We start from the raw sequence: 20,437 nt of genomic DNA, 5'->3' as shown, positions 1-20,437 counted from the left end.
TGTATTCCTCGTCTACACTTCAAATGAATGTGAATGCGACACTTCCTTGCATGGAAATAGCGCTTGCAGATGTCTACGTATCGTAGCAATAGAGTTCTTATGATTCTTAAAACGCGATATTGCATCTCATTTCTATGTTTCATGGTAAGGTATAATATGATTTGCGAAGTGTCATGTATTCCTCGTCTGCACTTCAAATGAATGTAAATGCGACACTTGCTTGCAAGGAAATAGCGTTTGCAGATGTCTCCGTATCGTAGCAATAGAGTTCTTATGATTCTTAAAACGCGATATCGCATATCATTTCTATGTTTCATGGTAAGATATAATATGATATGCGAAGTGTCATGTATTCCTCGTCTACACTTCAAATGAATGTAAATGCGACACTTCCTTGCTAGGAAATAGCGTCTGAAGATGTCTAGGTATCGTAGCAATAGAGTTCTAATGCTTCTTAAAACGCGATATCGCATCTCATTTCTATGTTTCATGGTAAGATATAATATGATTTGCGAAGTGTTATGTATTCCTCGTCTACACTTCAAATGAATGTAAATGCGACACTTCCTTGCAAGGAAATAGCGTTTGCACATATCTACGTATCGAAGCAATAGAGTTCAAATGCTTCTTAAAACGAGATATTGCATCTCATATCTATGTTTCATGATAAGATATAATATTCATTACGAAGTGTTATGCATTCCTGGTCTACGATTCAAATGAATGTAAATGCGACACTTCCTTGCAAGGAAATAGCGTTTGCAGATGTCTACGTATCGAAGCAATAGAGTTCATATGATTCTTAAAACGCGATATCGCATCTCAATTCTATGTTTCATGGTAAGATATAACATGATTTGCGAAGTGTTATGTATTCCTCGCCTACACTTCAAATGAATGTGAATGCGACACTTCCTCGCTAGGAAATGGCGTTTGCAGATGTCTACGTATCGTAGCAATAGAGTTCAAATGCTTCTTAAAACGAGATATTGCATCTCATATCTATGTTTCATAATAAGATATAATATTCATTGCGAAGTGTTATGCATTCCTCGTCTACGATTCAAATGAATGTGAATGCGACACTTCCTTGCTAGGAAATAGCGTTTGCAGATGTCTACGTATCGTAGCAATAGAGTTCTAATGCTTCATAAAACGCGATATCGCATCTCATTTCTATGTTTCATGGTAAGATATAATATTCATTGCGAAGTGTTATGCATTCCTCGTCTACGCTTCAAATGAATGTAAATGCGACACTTCCTTGCAAGGAAATAGCGTTTGCAGATGCCTACGTATCGAAGCAATAGAGTTCAAATGCTTCTTAAAACGAGATATTGCATCTCATATCTATGTTTCATAATAAGATATAATATTCATTGCGAAGTGTTATGCATTCCTCGTCTACGATACAAATGAATGTAAATGCGACACTTCCTTGCAAGGAAATAGCGTTTGCAGATGTCTACGTATCGTAGCAATAGAGTTCTTATGATTCTTAAAACGCGATATCGCATCTCATTTCTATGTTTCATGGTAAGATATAACATGATTTGCGAAGTGTTATGTATTCCTCGTCTACACTTCAAATGAATGTGAATGCGACACTTCCTTGCTAGGAAATAGCGTTTGCAGATGTCTACGTATCGTAGCAATAGATTTCTAATGCTTCTTAAAACGCGATATCGCATCTCATTTCTATGTTTCATGGTAAGATATAATATTCATTGCGAAGTGTTATGCATTCCTCGTCTACGCTTCAAATGAATGTAAATGCGACACTTCCTTGCAAGGAAATAGCGTTTGCAGATGCCTACGTATCGAAGCAATAGAGTTCAAATGCTTCTTAAAACGAGATATTGCATCTCATATCTATGTTTCATGGTAAGGTATGATATGATTTGCGAAGTGTCATGTATTCCTCGTCTGCACTTCAAATGAATGTAAGTGCGACACTTGCTTGCAAGGAAATAGCGTTTGCAGATGTCTCCGTATCGTAGCAATAGAGTTCTTATGATTCTTAAAACGCGATATCGCATCTCATTTCTATGTTTCATGGTAAGATATAATATGATATGCGAAGTGTCATGTATTCCTCGTCTACACTTCAAATGAATGTAAATACGACACTTCCTTGCTAGGAAATAGCGTTTGCAGATGTCTACGTATCGTAGCAATAGAGTTCTTATGATTCTTAAAACGCGATATTGCATCTCATTTCTATGTTTCATGGTAAGGTATAATATGATTTGCGAAGTGTCATGTATTCCTCGTCTGCACTTCAAATGAATGTAAATGCGACACTTGCTTGCAAGGAAATAGCGTTTGCAGATGTCTCCGTATCGTAGCAATAGAGTTCTTATGATTCTTAAAACGCGATATCGCATATCATTTCTATGTTTCATGGTAAGATATAATATGATATGCGAAGTGTCATGTATTCCTCGTCTACACTTCAAATGAATGTAAATGCGACACTTCCTTGCTAGGAAATAGCGTCTGAAGATGTCTAGGTATCGTAGCAATAGAGTTCTAATGCTTCTTAAAACGCGATATCGCATCTCATTTCTATGTTTCATGGTAAGATATAATATGATTTGCGAAGTGTTATGTATTCCTCGTCTACACTTCAAATGAATGTAAATGCGACACTTCCTTGCAAGGAAATAGCGTTTGCACATATCTACGTATCGAAGCAATAGAGTTCAAATGCTTCTTAAAACGAGATATTGCATCTCATATCTATGTTTCATGATAAGATATAATATTCATTACGAAGTGTTATGCATTCCTGGTCTACGATTCAAATGAATGTAAATGCGACACTTCCTTGCAAGGAAATAGCGTTTGCAGATGTCTACGTATCGAAGCAATAGAGTTCATATGATTCTTAAAACGCGATATCGCATCTCAATTCTATGTTTCATGGTAAGATATAACATGATTTGCGAAGTGTTATGTATTCCTCGCCTACACTTCAAATGAATGTGAATGCGACACTTCCTTGCTAGGAAATAGCGTTTGCAGATGTCTACGTATCGTAGCAATAGATTTCTAATGCTTGTTAAAACGCGATATCGCATCTCATTTCTATGTTTCATAATAAGATATAATATTCATTGCGAAGTGTTATGTATTCCTCGTCTACACTTCAAATGAATGTAAATGCGACACTCCCTTGCAAGGAAATAGCGTTTGCACATATCTACGTATCGAAGCAGTAGAGTTCAAATGCTTCTTAAAACGAGATATTGCATCTCATATCTATGTTTCATAATAAGATATAATATTCATTGCGAAGTGTTATGCATTCCTCGTCTACGATTCAAATGAATGTAAATGCGACACTTCCTTGCAAGGAAATAGCGTTTGCAGATGTCTACGTATCGTAGCAATAGAGTTCTTATGATTCTTAAAACGCGATATCGCATCTCATTTCTATGTTTCATGGTAAGATATAACATGATTTGCGAAGTGTTATGTATTCCTCGTCTACACTTCAAATGAATGTGAATGCGACACTTCCTTGCAAGGAAATAGCGTTTGCAGATGTCTACGTATCGTAGCAATAGAGTTCTTATGATTCTTAAAACGCGATATCGCATCTCATTTCTATGTTTCATGGTAAGATATAATATGATTTGCGAAGTGTTATGTATTCCTTGTCTACACTTCAAATGAATGTGAATGCGACACTTCCTTGCATGGAAATAGCGCTTGCAGATGTCTACGTATCGTAGCAATAGAGTTCTTATGATTCTTAAAACGCGATATTGCATCTCATTTCTATGTTTCATGGTAAGGTATAATATGATTTGCGAAGTGTCATGTATTCCTCGTCTGCACTTCAAATGAATGTAAATGCGACACTTGCTTGCAAGGAAATAGCGTTTGCAGATGTCTCCGTATCGTAGCAATAGAGTTCTTATGATTCTTAAAACGCGATATCGCATATCATTTCTATGTTTCATGGTAAGATATAATATGATATGCGAAGTGTCATGTATTCCTCGTCTACACTTCAAATGAATGTAAATGCGACACTTCCTTGCTAGGAAATAGCGTCTGAAGATGTCTAGGTATCGTAGCAATAGAGTTCTAATGCTTCTTAAAACGCGATATCGCATCTCATTTCTATGTTTCATGGTAAGATATAATATGATTTGCGAAGTGTTATGTATTCCTCGTCTACACTTCAAATGAATGTAAATGCGACACTTCCTTGCAAGGAAATAGCGTTTGCACATATCTACGTATCGAAGCAATAGAGTTCAAATGCTTCTTAAAACGAGATATTGCATCTCATATCTATGTTTCATGATAAGATATAATATTCATTACGAAGTGTTATGCATTCCTGGTCTACGATTCAAATGAATGTAAATGCGACACTTCCTTGCAAGGAAATAGCGTTTGCAGATGTCTACGTATCGAAGCAATAGAGTTCATATGATTCTTAAAACGCGATATCGCATCTCAATTCTATGTTTCATGGTAAGATATAACATGATTTGCGAAGTGTTATGTATTCCTCGCCTACACTTCAAATGAATGTGAATGCGACACTTCCTCGCTAGGAAATGGCGTTTGCAGATGTCTACGTATCGTAGCAATAGAGTTCCTTATGATTCTTAAAACGCGATATCGCATCTCATTTCTATGTTTCATGGTAAGATATAACATGATTTGCGAAGTGTTATGTATTCCTCGTCTACACTTCAAATGAATGTGAATGCGACACTTCCTTGCTAGGAAATAGCGTTTGCAGATGTCTACGTATCGTAGCAATAGATTTCTAATGCTTCATAAAACGCGATATCGCATCTCATTTCTATGTTTCATGGTAAGATATAATATTCATTGCGAAGTGTTATGCATTCCTCGTCTACGCTTCAAATGAATGTAAATGCGACACTTCCTTGCAAGGAAATAGCGTTTGCAGATGCCTACGTATCGAAGCAATAGAGTTCAAATGCTTCTTAAAACGAGATATTGCATCTCATATCTATGTTTCATAATAAGATATAATATTCATTGCGAAGTGTTATGCATTCCTCGTCTACGATACAAATGAATGTAAATGCGACACTTCCTTGCAAGGAAATAGCGTTTGCAGATGTCTACGTATCGTAGCAATAGAGTTCTTATGATTCTTAAAACGCGATATCGCATCTCATTTCTATGTTTCATGGTAAGATATAACATGATTTGCGAAGTGTTATGTATTCCTCGTCTACACTTCAAATGAATGTGAATGCGACACTTCCTTGCTAGGAAATAGCGTTTGCAGATGTCTACGTATCGTAGCAATAGATTTCTAATGCTTCTTAAAACGCGATATCGCATCTCATTTCTATGTTTCATGGTAAGATATAATATTCATTGCGAAGTGTTATGCATTCCTCGTCTACGCTTCAAATGAATGTAAATGCGACACTTCCTTGCAAGGAAATAGCGTTTGCAGATGCCTACGTATCGAAGCAATAGAGTTCAAATGCTTCTTAAAACGAGATATTGCATCTCATATCTATGTTTCATAATAAGATATAATATTCATTGCGAAGTGTTATGCATTCCTCGTCTACGATACAAATGAATGTAAATGCGACACTTCCTTGCAAGGAAATAGCGTTTGCAGATGTCTACGTATCGAAGCAATAGAGTTCAAATGCTTCTTAAAACGAGATATTGCATCTCATATCTATGTTTCATAATAAGATATAATATTCATTGCGAAGTGTTATGCATTCCTCGTCTACGATTCAAATGAATGTAAATGCGACACTTCCTTGCAAGGAAATAGCGTTTGCAGATGTCTACGTATCGTAGCAATAGAGTTCTTATGATTCTTAAAACGCGATATCGCATCTCATTTCTATGTTTCATGGTAAGATATAACATGATTTGCGAAGTGTTATGTATTCCTCGTCTACACTTCAAATGAATGTGAATGCGACACTTCCTTGCTAGGAAATAGCGTTTGCAGATGTCTACGTATCGTAGCAATAGATTTCTAATGCTTCTTAAAACGCGATATCGCATCTCATTTCTATGTTTCATGGTAAGATATAATATTCATTGCGAAGTGTTATGCATTCCTCGTCTACGCTTCAAATGAATGTAAATGCGACACTTCCTTGCAAGGAAATAGCGTTTGCAGATGCCTACGTATCGAAGCAATAGAGTTCAAATGCTTCTTAAAACGAGATATTGCATCTCATATCTATGTTTCATGGTAAGGTATGATATGATTTGCGAAGTGTCATGTATTCCTCGTCTGCACTTCAAATGAATGTAAGTGCGACACTTGCTTGCAAGGAAATAGCGTATGCAGATGTCTCCGTATCGTAGCAATAGAGTTCTTATGATTCTTAAAACGCGATATCGCATCTCATTTCTATGTTTCATGGTAAGATATAATATGATATGCGAAGTGTCATGTATTCCTCGTCTACACTTCAAATGAATGTAAATACGACACTTCCTTGCTAGGAAATAGCGTCTGAAGATGTCTAGGTATCGTAGCAATAGAGTTCTAATGCTTCTTAAAACGCGATATCGCATCTCATTTCTATGTTTCATGGTAAGATATAATATTCATTGCGAAGTGTTATGCATTCCTCGTCTACGCTTCAAATGAATGTAAATGCGACACTTCCTTGCAAGGAAATAGCGTTTGCAGATGCCTACGTATCGAAGCAATAGAGTTCAAATGCTTCTTAAAACGAGATATTGCATCTCATATCTATGTTTCATAATAAGATATAATATTCATTGCGAAGTGTTATGCATTCCTCGTCTACGATTCAAATGAATGTAAATGCGACACTTCCATGCAAGGAAATAGCGTTTGCAGATGTCTACGTATCGTAGCAATAGAGTTCTTATGATTCTTAAAACGCGATATCGCATCTCATTTCTATGTTTCATGGTAAGATATAATATGATTTGCGAAGTGTTATGTATTCCTCGTCTACACTTCAAATGAATGTGAATGCTACACTTCCTTGCATGGAAATAGCGCTTGCAGATGTCTACGTATCGTAGCAATAGAGTTCTTATGATTCTTAAAACGCGATATCGCATCTCATTTCTATGTTTCATGGTAAGATATAATATGATTTGCGAAGTGTTATGTATTCCTCGTCTACACTTCAAATGAATGTGAATGCGACACTTCCTTGCATGGAAATAGCGCTTGCAGATGTCTACGTATCGTAGCAATAGAGTTCTTATGATTCTTAAAACGCGATATTGCATCTCATTTCTATGTTTCATGGTAAGGTATAATATGATTTGCGAAGTGTCATGTATTCCTCGTCTGCACTTCAAATGAATGTAAATGCGACACTCGCTTGCAAGGAAATAGCGTTTGCAGATGTCTCCGTATCGTAGCAATAGAGTTCTTATGATTCTTAAAACGCGATATCGCATATCATTTCTATGTTTCATGGTAAGATATAATATGATATGCGAAGTGTCATGTATTCCTCGTCTACACTTCAAATGAATGTAAATGCGACACTTCCTTGCTAGGAAATAGCGTCTGAAGATGTCTAGGTATCGTAGCAATAGAGGTCTAATGCTTCTTAAAACGCGATATCGCATCTCATTTCTATGTTTCATGGTAAGATATAATATGATTTGCGAAGTGTTATGTATTCCTCGTCTACACTTCAAATGAATGTAAATGCGACACTTCCTTGCAAGGAAATAGCGTTTGCACATATCTACGTATCGAAGCAGTAGAGTTCAAATGCTTCTTAAAACGAGATATTGCATCTCATATCTATGTTTCATAATAAGATATAATATTCATTGCGAAGTGTTATGCATTCCTCGTCTACGATTCAAATGAATGTAAATGCGACACTTCCTTGCAAGGAAATAGCGTTTGCAGATGTCTACGTATCGTAGCAATAGAGTTCTTATGATTCTTAAAACGCGATATCGCATCTCATTTCTATGTTTCATGGTAAGATATAACATGATTTGCGAAGTGTTATGTATTCCTCGTCTACACTTCAAATGAATGTGAATGCGACACTTCCTTGCAAGGAAATAGCGTTTGCAGATGTCTACGTATCGTAGCAATAGAGTTCTTATGATTCTTAAAACGCGATATCGCATCTCATTTCTATGTTTCATGGTAAGATATAATATGATTTGCGAAGTGTTATGTATTCCTCGTCTGCACTTCAAATGAATGTGAATGCGACACTTCCTTGCATGGAAATAGCGCTTGCAGATGTCTACGTATCGTAGCAATAGAGTTCTTATGATTCTTAAAACGCGATATTGCATCTCATTTCTATGTTTCATGGTAAGGTATAATATGATTTGCGAAGTGTCATGTATTCCTCGTCTGCACTTCAAATGAATGTAAATGCGACACTTGCTTGCAAGGAAATAGCGTTTGCAGATGTCTCCGTATCGTAGCAATAGAGTTCTTATGATTCTTAAAACGCGATATCGCATATCATTTCTATGTTTCATGGTAAGATATAATATGATATGCGAAGTGTCATGTATTCCTCGTCTACACTTCAAATGAATGTAAATGCGACACTTCCTTGCTAGGAAATAGCGTCTGAAGATGTCTAGGTATCGTAGCAATAGAGTTCTAATGCTTCTTAAAACGCGATATCGCATCTCATTTCTATGTTTCATGGTAAGATATAATATGATTTGCGAAGTGTTATGTATTCCTCGTCTACACTTCAAATGAATGTAAATGCGACACTTCCTTGCAAGGAAATAGCGTTTGCAGATGTCTACGTATCGTAGCAATAGAGTTCTTATGATTCTTAAAACGCGATATCGCATCTCATTTCTATGTTTCATGGTAAGATATAACATGATTTGCGAAGTGTTATGTATTCCTCGTCTACACTTCAAATGAATGTGAATGCGACACTTCCTTGCTAGGAAATAGCGTTTGCAGATGTCTACGTATCGTAGCAATAGATTTCTAATGCTTCTTAAAACGCGATATCGCATCTCATTTCTATGTTTCATGGTAAGATATAATATTCATTGCGAAGTGTTATGCATTCCTCGTCTACGCTTCAAATGAATGTAAATGCGACACTTCCTTGCAAGGAAATAGCGTTTGCAGATGCCTACGTATCGAAGCAATAGAGTTCAAATGCTTCTTAAAACGAGATATTGCATCTCATATCTATGTTTCATAATAAGATATAATATTCATTGCGAAGTGTTATGCATTCCTCGTCTACGATACAAATGAATGTAAATGCGACACTTCCTTGCAAGGAAATAGCGTTTGCAGATGTCTACGTATCGAATGTCACGTCCGGCGAAACTATTTTCCGTTGCTCCGGAGGCTTTACGACACGAGCCTATTTTTCGGTAATTCGGTCCGCGGGAACGCGTTAAGACCGGGTCCGACAATTTCGGCTGACGCGACACCAGCGAAAACACTCGCGATAATAAGAGAATGACCCTACCTTTCGATGATTTCTCTCTCGATCTGTACGTAGAAGCGGCGTCGAGGATCGTTCGCTGGGATCGTAGCGGAGCTCGGTCGGTTGGCTGCTACGGAAATCTCGATCAGTCGCCAGTGAAGAGAAGGACGGCAGTCGGAATTCAGCGGTGATGCAGAGGCTCCGGCGGTAATTGTAGCAGCTTCGGCTGCGAAAGTGGCAGAATCGGCGTGATGCGTCGTGGTGTCTGGATCGAAAGCGTTGACGGTCGCTTCGGAAAGCGGCGGCTGGGCTGGTGCGAAGGCCGGTCGCTGGTATACGAGGATTCTCGGAACGTCCTCCAAATATTCACGTACAAGTGATCGTAAGAAATTCTTCCTACCCGCACGTCGCGTTCTTCGCAAACCGGAAGCACGATTCATTCACCAGGTTTTTCTGTACTTTCGACTAAGATCTGAAGGATAAGCGGCGGTCCGCTCTATCTCAACGTCACCAAGCCGATTTCTATACTCCTTCAAGGTGATGAAGAGCAACCCCAGTTGTATGGAAGAACCCGTGGAAGAATTCGTAGTTAAATGTAATGTTAAAAGTAGAACTAGTATTATAAACACTTGATAAAATTAAAGGATATGGAAATAGTAAACTTGGTAAAAGAACTTGTACTTGGATATAGTAAAAATAAAAATAAAATATATTCTAAGTTTAAAGTATACAAGAATTGGAATTATTCTAAGACTAAGACTAAGTTAAAATGGAAATAGAAACGCGATGCCTGAACCCCACATTGAGGCGGCTAATGATCTAGAACTAGAAGTTTCGACTAATCGGTAGGAGATCTCGAGTCAGAGTGTCGCTCTGGAGACGCGTCTCGGACCTCCTCGGTTCGCGAGGCGCTACGGTCGCGGACGCTTGTGGTAGGGAGATCGCGGTCCCGCGAGTGGGGGACTCGCGTCTCGTGGAGGGGAGCTCGCGGTCCAGCGAGTGGGGACTCGCGGCTCGTGGTGGGGCTAGCGGCGCATGTCGCTGGCCGGACGCATCTTACGCGTTTGACTTATGAGCTAATACAATATGGACTTAGAATTATGTGTGTGTTGTTTGTGTCTTACATTCGTGTCGTGTATAACTTAGATCTAGGAATTCTTATATAAAGATATATGCGTCATGATATAGTATGTATGTACTAGCTTAGAAGTAATATACAGGTTCTAGCAGATCCTGTTCCCGGAATTGGAAAAGTCCCCATTCAGGTGATGGGCTGCGGCTACGTCTTCCTGCAGGACGGAATCCTCGGTGCGAGGGAGATAGGGCTGCCTGTCCTTGGTGCGGGCGAGACAGGTATACTCGGCGGTGCGAGTGAGACAATGGTGCCTGGTGCGAGCGAGACAGGTATACTCGGCGGTGCGAGTGAGACAATGGTGCCTGGTGCGAGCGAGACAGGTATACCCGGCGGTGCGAGTGAGGCAGCGGAACTTGGTGAGCGCGTGCAGGTATGCGCGCGCGAACACTTCCAGTTGCTGGTTCTGCAGACCAGTTTGGCTGGTTGCATGCGTCCAGGGGTTGATGCTGGGGGGTGCGAGGAGGTTGATGGGTGGCAGGCGGTACGCCTGACGTCACACCTCCCCCCATTGAGAAAGAATTTCGGCAATGCCGAAATCTCTGGACTGTAGCTGGATCGTTGCGTTGTCTCGTTCGAATGGCGAATTGTGGGTGGATGCCTTCCTTTCCATGGCCCTTGTCCTGCCTTTGTTCTCGTAATTTCTCTGGATACGGAGAGTGCGGTGGATGCTGCGGTTGCAGCGGATGCTGTGCTGCTGATGTGCTGGCCCTGTTGCATGGCACTACACTGGGGGCACTTGTTTCACTTTGCTCTTTTGACGAGTCTTTAGGGGTATCTTTTACATATAGTTTATCATGATTTTCAGTTTTTGTGTTTGGGGTGCACTGTACACTACTACTGCTTTCATTGTTCGTACTTTCGATCATGCTTACAGTGTTTTTCTGCAAACGCTTGCAGATTTTCAACTTATTACTATGTACTACCTTAGGTCTACCTTTTACATTAATCTTAACATTATGGTTGCTTAGAACTTCCAAGACTTTGTATGGGCCTGTGTACTGGGACTGAAATTTGTGTTTCAGTGGTTCTCGAAGTAAGTACACCCATTGTCCTACTTGGAATTTCTGTACATTCAACTTCTTATCATAATAGAATTTAGCACGGACTTTCGCTCCGTCGAGATTTTGTTTTGCGATTTCTTGTGACGTTCTTATTCGGTCTGTTAATTCGTCGAGGTAATTGGCATATGATTCATTTTCTGATGTATCGCGGAACGGTATTGATGAGGGGAGTCTGGCGACCTTACCGTATACGAGCTCGTACGGAGTGTATCGTGTACCTTCGTGCGTGCTCGTGTTATATGAGAGCATCGCGAATGGGAGCCATTTCTCCCAGTTGTTACGATTCCCGATAAATTGCTTTAAGTACTCTGCGAGTACGTGATGTGACCTTTCGACAGAGCCATTGGTCTGAGGGTGAAATGCTGTTGTCTTAAATTGTTGGATTTTGAACCTTTTCGCGATCGTTTTCATCAGTGAATTAATAAAGTTTGATCCCTGGTCCGTAAGGATACCTTTGGGACATCCGAATTGACATATGAATTGTGTTATAAAGGCGTCGGCGATGTCTACGGCTGTGGTCCGTTTGAGTGGAATGGCCAGGGAATATTTAGTTAGGAGGCATTGTATGGTGAGAATGTTATTGAATCCGTCTGGAGTTGGAGGTAAGGGACCCATAACATCCATAGATATTTTCTCGAAAGCGGTGCCGGGAGTGTCTGTAAGCGTAAGGGGTTGTCGTGTCTTTACTCGTGTTAGTTTTTGTTTTTGACATTGGTCGCAGTTTTCTATGTGTGTTTGTATGTCCGTTTTCATGTTAGGCCAAAAATGTCTTTCGCGTATTCTAGAGTAAGTTTTATTTATTCCTTTATGTCCACCGATTGGCGTGTCATGATTCTCCCGGATTATTTGCTGTCTTTGCTCCGGTGGTGGGATTTGTACTAAACCTTGACAAACGGTTATTTGTACGTTTGACTCGAAAAATAGATCTAGTAAGATTCTTTTAATTTGTAAAAATGCTACGGTTCCTATTGCACCCTGAGAGATACTAAATGTTTGAATTTGGAGCTCTGTAACAACATCATATAGTGATCTCAATGCTTCTAATAGTATTTCATTGTCTATTCCTTTTTTCTCATGTTCGGTTACTGGTAATGAGATTTGGTAATAACCACCGTTTTCGTTCACTTTAGCTCTCGCTAGTGTGATGTGGTCCCTATGTTGAAAGAATTTGTCCAATTTTTGAAGTTCTAGGGCGCCTCGATCATATGGGCGGCCTCCCTTGGTTATGAAAATGACTAAGTTATCGCGACGTGCTGCAATGGGGTCCCTAGTCGGTACAAACAGTGGGCGTTGACGTACGTTCGGGTCGTTATCAGTTGTCGGTAATTCCGCGGGTGATGTCGATAAAGTAGGCTGTCTTTCTTCTGTCGGTCGGTAAGAAGTACTGATGTTTTCGGAAGAGGATACTGGCGTTGGAGGTGGTGCAAGAAGATTTGAGGATGAGGATGGTCGACGGATATCGAAAAGATCGTCTTCGGAATCTATAGGATTGGAAATTGGTTGGACTGTGACGGGATTGCGAGACAACGCGTCAGCGTTCATGTTGATCTTTCCCGGTTTATAAACAATTTCGTATTCATATTCAGCTAATTTAAGACGCCAACGAATTAATCTGCTTGATGGATCCTTTACCGAATTCATCCAAACTAGTGGCCTGTGATCGGTCACCAGCTTGAATGACTTACCGTATATGTATGGCCTGAAGAAATGTACCGCGTATATAATCGCCAGACACTCCTTTTCAATTGTTGAGTAATTCCTCTCGGCGCTATTTAATAATCGAGAAGTATAGGCGATTGGTAGATCTCTTCCTATTGGGCCTTGACTTAACACGGCGCCAATTGCGTCGGCGGATGCATCTGATGTTATTATAAATGGTTTGGTAAAGTCGGGGTATTGTAATATTGGCGCTTCACAGAGCATATCACGGAGTGTTACAAACGCATCTTCGTGGTTATTACGCCATATAAATTTTGCATCCTTTTTTAACAAATTAGTCAACGGTTTAGCCAGTGCAGAAAAATTCGCAATGAATCGGCGGTAGTAGCCGGCGAGACCTAGAAATTGTTTCACCTGTTTCGGATTTTGCGGTCTTGGGAAATCTTTTACGGCGCGAACTTTGTTTGGGTCTGGTTTGACGCCATTTTCACTGATAACGTGACCTAGGTAATTGACTTCTCGACGCAAGAATTCGCATTTATCCGGTTGTAATACGAGGTTAGCGGCTCGTAGTCGTTCCGCGAGTTTGTTGAATTTTGTCTTATGTTCCTGTAATGAGCTAGCGTAAAGGACGATATCGTCTAAATAAACGAACATTTCGTTTCCTTGCAGTCCGGTCAACACACTATCCATAAGCCGTTGGAACGTGGCTGGGGCATTGCGTAATCCGAATGGCATTCGTTGGAATTCAAAATGTCCGTGTGGAGTGGAAAACGCGGTTTTCGCGGCATCAGAAGGATGCATCGGAATCTGGTGGAAACCACTGGCCAGATCAAAAGTGCTAAAGTATTTTGCACTGCCCAGTTGGTCCAGAATTTCCGTTATGCAGGGGAGAGGGTATGCATCGGCAATTGATCGTTCGTTTAATCCGCGGTAATCAATTACGACGCGCCACCTCTTGTTTCCTGCGGAATCCGGTTTTTTAGGAACAACCCAGAGCGGGGAATTGTATGGCGATTTGGAAGGCTTAATGATTTCATCGTTTAGAAGTTGCTCTATTTGTTTTTGTATCTCCTGCTTATGAATCGGTGGAAATCTATATTGCTTAACGTTAACCGGTTGATCATTGACTGTTGGAATGCGATGAGACGTAACATTAGTATACCCTAATTTGTCGCCGGGTAAGTGGAACAAGTCTTGCGTGTCGAAAATTAATTTGTGGATGTCGTTTCTCTCTTCCTCGTTGAGGTGGTCGAGACGCAAAGCGGAGACTATCTTATCGAACCTGGTTTCGGGTTGCGTAGCACTTGAGACGTTTCGTTCTATCGCTGGTTTCGAATTTCGCGTGAGAATATCGGCGTACGTTGGTTTGTTTATGTTCCCAGCTCTGGGGTTCTTAGAATTGACTTTATCTGCTATGCAATGGTGTTGAATATTTACTCGACGGTTCGAGTGTCTATTGGTATTTGAAAAAAAATCTGTGGGTTTTTGAGACTCGGCGTTGGCAGATTTAGCGTAATTGGATGCAGTGTTTTGTACTTTTGGATCTGGAAATGTCTTTTTCGAGTCGGAATTGGAAAACAGAGGATACAGAGATGGATTTAGCTTTTGTATTGAATCGGATACAGGGAGAGGATCTATGTGTACGCTAGGTACAGGGATAGTTACCTCGCTATCAGTAGCGTTAATTATACGCGTTACCGCGTATCCTCTTCGGACACGAACAATTGCGTTTCCGAAGTATACTCCCTTCGCGAGTTCAATTCTGGGGATAATTCCTTGTTCGACGTCAGAGTTAATTACCCGGACGCGTATGCCGGAATTTGTTCGCGGAGGAAGTATTATATTTTCTATAATATCCTTTTGGCTTGCGAACGGTATACGGTTACCGTGCCAAAGGATGTACTTATTCTTAAAAGATATATCTGCATCCGCGCAGAAACTAGAGCCTAAAATACCGGCGGTTTTAATTGGAAAATTAGAGCTTACAACGTTAAATGGTACGTCGCGCGAAAATATTTGTAAGGTGACCGTTCCTAGCGTGGCAACGGTGCCTTCGGTAACCCCGGTGATCGTTAATTGTTCGGCTCGGTTTACCTGAATATTTTCCCTAAGGGCGTTCTCTTTAATTACGTTAATTTCAGCTCCCGTATCTATCATCATAATCACGGATTGCGTTAGAGACTTTGAGTTAATTACTACTGTCGGGACGCTGGTCTTGCCGGTGATATTTACAGCGGCTCTATGTTTTCTATCTCCTCGTGGTCTTTCGTTAACGCGAGAACATGTCTTTTGAATGCGGCCTCGCGTACCGTCTCGCGGCTGGTTGGGAGGCCGTTCGCGTTTCCCTGTTGCGGGCGGATATTATTTTCGATCGCTCTATTGTTAATAGCGTTGTTAAATTGACGCTTTCGGCACTCCTCTATCGTATGGCCTGAAAATTTGCAGTACCTGCACACGAGTCCGGAGCGGTCACGGGGCGCGTATTGACCGCGCGGCGGTCCCGTTACTTGGGGTTTTTCCTCGCGATAGCGGCGTACGTCCCTCGGTGGTTCCTCGCGAGGGTAAGTAATGGACGGTCTAGGGCTATTGTCATTATACCTGCATTCGCGCGTGGTATGGTTTCTACTGTTACATTTACTACATGAAATACCGGTATGATGTTCGAAGGTTGGTGTTTCGTTACGGGGACGCGGAACAACGAGCCTTTCCTTGTCCAATTCGTAACGACGGTAAAGCTCCTTCGCATGGGCAAACGCATCATTAAGGGATTCGTAAATTCGAGAATTCATAGACAACCTTATCTCGGGGATCAGTCCATCGCAAAAACATCTTAGAGCGAGTGCATCTATTCCCGAGCGCGAATTGATAAGTTCGATCGTGTCATAGCGTTCACAGTCGATCGCGGCGTTCCTTAAATCTTTGATACGACCGATAAAATCAAGAATGTGTTCGTTGGGGCGCATAAACGTATTTGTTAATTCGCCACGGTAATGGTCTGTCGACTTAGTAGACCCGAAAACTGCGCGCAATATATCCCCTAATTGTCTAATTGTAGTGCAAGCCTCGTCCTCGACGGCCAGGTATGCGCGACCCCTCAGTCTATTAATAATAACCTTGGTAAGGGACGGTTCGCTTTCGGGTGAAACTAACTCCTTCGCCCGTTTGCAAGCACGGATAAATTGTAATACCGATATATTCTTTCCGTCAAATATTGGAACGCTTTCTATTGCTTCGCGAAATGAAAGCTTATCTGTTTGAGGCGTTAATACTTCTGATGCGGACGATGCAAATGTATGCGTACGCGGTGTACCCAAAGAGATAGCTTCGGCGTTGCTAGGTTGACTGGCGCGTATAGAATCTAATTCTTGGCGTAATAAATCAATCTGTCGGCTTAAATGAGCTATCGTTTGATCCTTATCGTGGTTTGCGGATGTCGAGGGTATAGGATTTGCGGGCGCGGCGGCGGCGTCTGTGGCGACCGCATCGTGAAATTCAAGAGTTCGGCGGTGTTCTGTTTCGTTCGCGGCGTCTCTTTGGAGTTGTAATCGCGTGCGTTTCGTTGGCGTGCGCGTTGCCATGGCTGTTCACGTACCTTTACAGCGGAATTTCCGAAAGGTAAGCGCGATAATCCCACCGCTGTCACCAAGTATATGTCACGTCCGGCGAAACTATTTTCCGTTGCTCCGGAGGCTTTACGACACGAGCCTATTTTTCGGTAATTCGGTCCGCGGGAACGCGTTAAGACCGGGTCCGACAATTTCGGCTGACGCGACACTAGCGAAAACACTCGCGATAATAAGAGAATGACCCTACCTTTCGATGATTTCTCTCTCGATCTGTACGTAGAAGCGGCGTCGAGGATCGTTCGCTGGGATCGTAGCGGAGCTCGGTCGGTTGGCTGCTACGGAAATCTCGATCAGTCGCCAGTGAAGAGAAGGACGGCAGTCGGAATTCAGCGGTGATGCAGAGGCTCCGGCGGTAATTGTAGCAGCTTCGGCTGCGAAAGTGGCAGAATCGGCGTGATGCGTCGTGGTGTCTGGATCGAAAGCGTTGACGGTCGCTTCGGAAAGCGGCGGCTGGGCTGGTGCGAAGGCCGGTCGCTGGTATACGAGGATTCTCGGAACGTCCTCCAAATATTCACGTACAAGTGATCGTAAGAAATTCTTCCTACCCGCACGTCGCGTTCTTCGCAAACCGGAAGCACGATTCATTCACCAGGTTTTTCTGTACTTTCGACTAAGATCTGAAGGATAAGCGGCGGTCCGCTCTATCTCAACGTCACCAAGCCGATTTCTATACTCCTTCAAGGTGATGAAGAGCAACCCCAGTTGTATGGAAGAACCCGTGGAAGAATTCGTAGTTAAATGTAATGTTAAAAGTAGAACTAGTATTATAAACACTTGATAAAATTAAAGGATATGGAAATAGTAAACTTGGTAAAAGAACTTGTACTTGGATATAGTAAAAATAAAAATAAAATATATTCTAAGTTTAAAGTATACAAGAATTGGAATTATTCTAAGACTAAGACTAAGTTAAAATGGAAATAGAAACGCGATGCCTGAACCCCACATTGAGGCGGCTAATGATCTAGAACTAGAAGTTTCGACTAATCGGTAGGAGATCTCGAGTCAGAGTGTCGCTCTGGAGACGCGTCTCGGACCTCCTCGGTTCGCGAGGCGCTACGGTCGCGGACGCTTGTGGTAGGGAGATCGCGGTCCCGCGAGTGGGGGACTCGCGTCTCGTGGAGGGGAGCTCGCGGTCCAGCGAGTGGGGACTCGCGGCTCGTGGTGGGGCTAGCGGCGCATGTCGCTGGCCGGACGCATCTTACGCGTTTGACTTATGAGCTAATACAATATGGACTTAGAATTATGTGTGTGTTGTTTGTGTCTTACATTCGTGTCGTGTATAACTTAGATCTAGGAATTCTTATATAAAGATATATGCGTCATGATATAGTATGTATGTACTAGCTTAGAAGTAATATACAGGTTCTAGCAGATCCTGTTCCCGGAATTGGAAAAGTCCCCATTCAGGTGATGGGCTGCGGCTACGTCTTCCTGCAGGACGGAATCCTCGGTGCGAGGGAGATAGGGCTGCCTGTCCTTGGTGCGGGCGAGACAGGTATACTCGGCGGTGCGAGTGAGACAATGGTGCCTGGTGCGAGCGAGACAGGTATACTCGGCGGTGCGAGTGAGACAATGGTGCCTGGTGCGAGCGAGACAGGTATACCCGGCGGTGCGAGTGAGGCAGCGGAACTTGGTGAGCGCGTGCAGGTATGCGCGCGCGAACACTTCCAGTTGCTGGTTCTGCAGACCAGTTTGGCTGGTTGCATGCGTCCAGGGGTTGATGCTGGGGGGTGCGAGGAGGTTGATGGGTGGCAGGCGGTACGCCTGACGTCACAGTAGACATCTGCAAACGCCATTTCCTTGCAAGGAAGTGTCGCATTTACATTCATTTGAATCGTAGACGAGGAATGCATAACACTTCGCAATGAATATTATATCTTATTATGAAACATAGATATGAGATGCAATATCTCGTTTTAAGAAGCATTTGAACTCTATTGTTTCGATACGTAGGCATCTGCAAACACTATTTCCTTGCAAGGAAGTGTCGCATTTACGTTGATTTGAATCGTAGACGAGGAATGCATAACACTTCGCAATGAATATTATATCTTATTATGAAACATAGATATGAGATGCAATATCTCGTTTTAAGAAGCATTTGAACTCTATTGTTTCGATACGTAGGCATCTGCAAACACTATTTCCTTGCAAGGAAGTGTCGCATTTACGTTGATTTGAAGCGTAGACGAGGAATGCATAACACTTCGCAATGAATATTATATCTTACCATGAAACATAGAAATGAGGTGCGATATCGCGTTTTAAGAAGCATTAGAAATCTATTGCTACGATACGTAGACATCTGCAAACGCTATTTCCTAGCAAGGAAGTTTCGCATTTACATTCATTTGAAGTGTAGACGAGGAATACATAACACTTCGCAAATCATATTATATCTTACCATGAAACATAGAAATGAGATGCGATATCGCGTTTTAGGAAGCATTAGAAAACTATTGCTACGATACCTAGACATCTTCAGACGCTATTTCCTAGCAAGGAAGTGTCGCATTTACATTCATTTGAAGTGTAGACGAGGAATACATGACACTTCGCATATCATATTATATCTTACCATGAAACATAGAAATGATATGCGATGTCGCGTTTTAAGAATCATAAGAACTCTATTGCTACGATACGGAGACATCTGCAAACGCTATTTCCTTGCAAGCAAGTGTCGCATTTACATTCATTTGAAGTGCAGACGAGGAATACATGACACTTCGCAAATCTTATTATACCTTACCATGAAACATAGAAATGAGATGCGATATCGCGTTTTAGGAAGCATTAGAAAACTATTGCTACGATACGTAGACATCTGCAAACGCCATTTCCTAGCGAGGAAGTGTCGCATTCACATTCATTTGAAGTGTAGACGAGGAATACATAACACTTCGCAAATCATGTTATATCTTACCATGAAACATAGAAATGAGATGCGATATCGCGTTTTAAGAATCATATGAACTCTATTGCTACGATACGTAGACATCTGCAAACTCTATTTCCTTGCAAGGAAGTGTCGCATTTACGTTTATTTGAAGCGTAGACGAGGAATGCATAACACTTCGCAATGAATATTATATCTTACCATGAAACATGGAAATGAGATGCGACATCGCGTTTTAAGAAGCATTAGAAATCTATTGCTACGATACGTAGACATCTGCAAACGCTATTTCCTAGCAAGGAAGTGTCGCATTTACATTCATTTGAAGTGTAGACCAGGAATGCATAACACTTCGTAATGAATATTATATCTTATCATGAAACATAGATATGAGATGCAATATCGCGTTTTAAGAAGCATTTGAACTCTATTGCTTCGATACGTAGATATGTGCAAACGCTATTTCCTTGCAAGGAAGTGTCGCATTTACATTCATTTGAAGTGTAGACGAGGAATACATAACACTTCGCAAATCATATTATATCTTACCGTGAAACATAGAAATGAGATACGATATCGCGTTTTAAGAAGCATTAGAACTTTATTGCTACGATACCTAGACA

This window comes from Xylocopa sonorina, unplaced genomic scaffold (genome assembly GCF_050948175.1).
Source record: "Xylocopa sonorina isolate GNS202 unplaced genomic scaffold, iyXylSono1_principal scaffold0059, whole genome shotgun sequence".
In the NCBI taxonomy this organism is placed as follows: Eukaryota; Metazoa; Arthropoda; class Insecta; order Hymenoptera; family Apidae; genus Xylocopa; species Xylocopa sonorina.
This window is presented reverse-complemented; position numbering follows the sequence as displayed.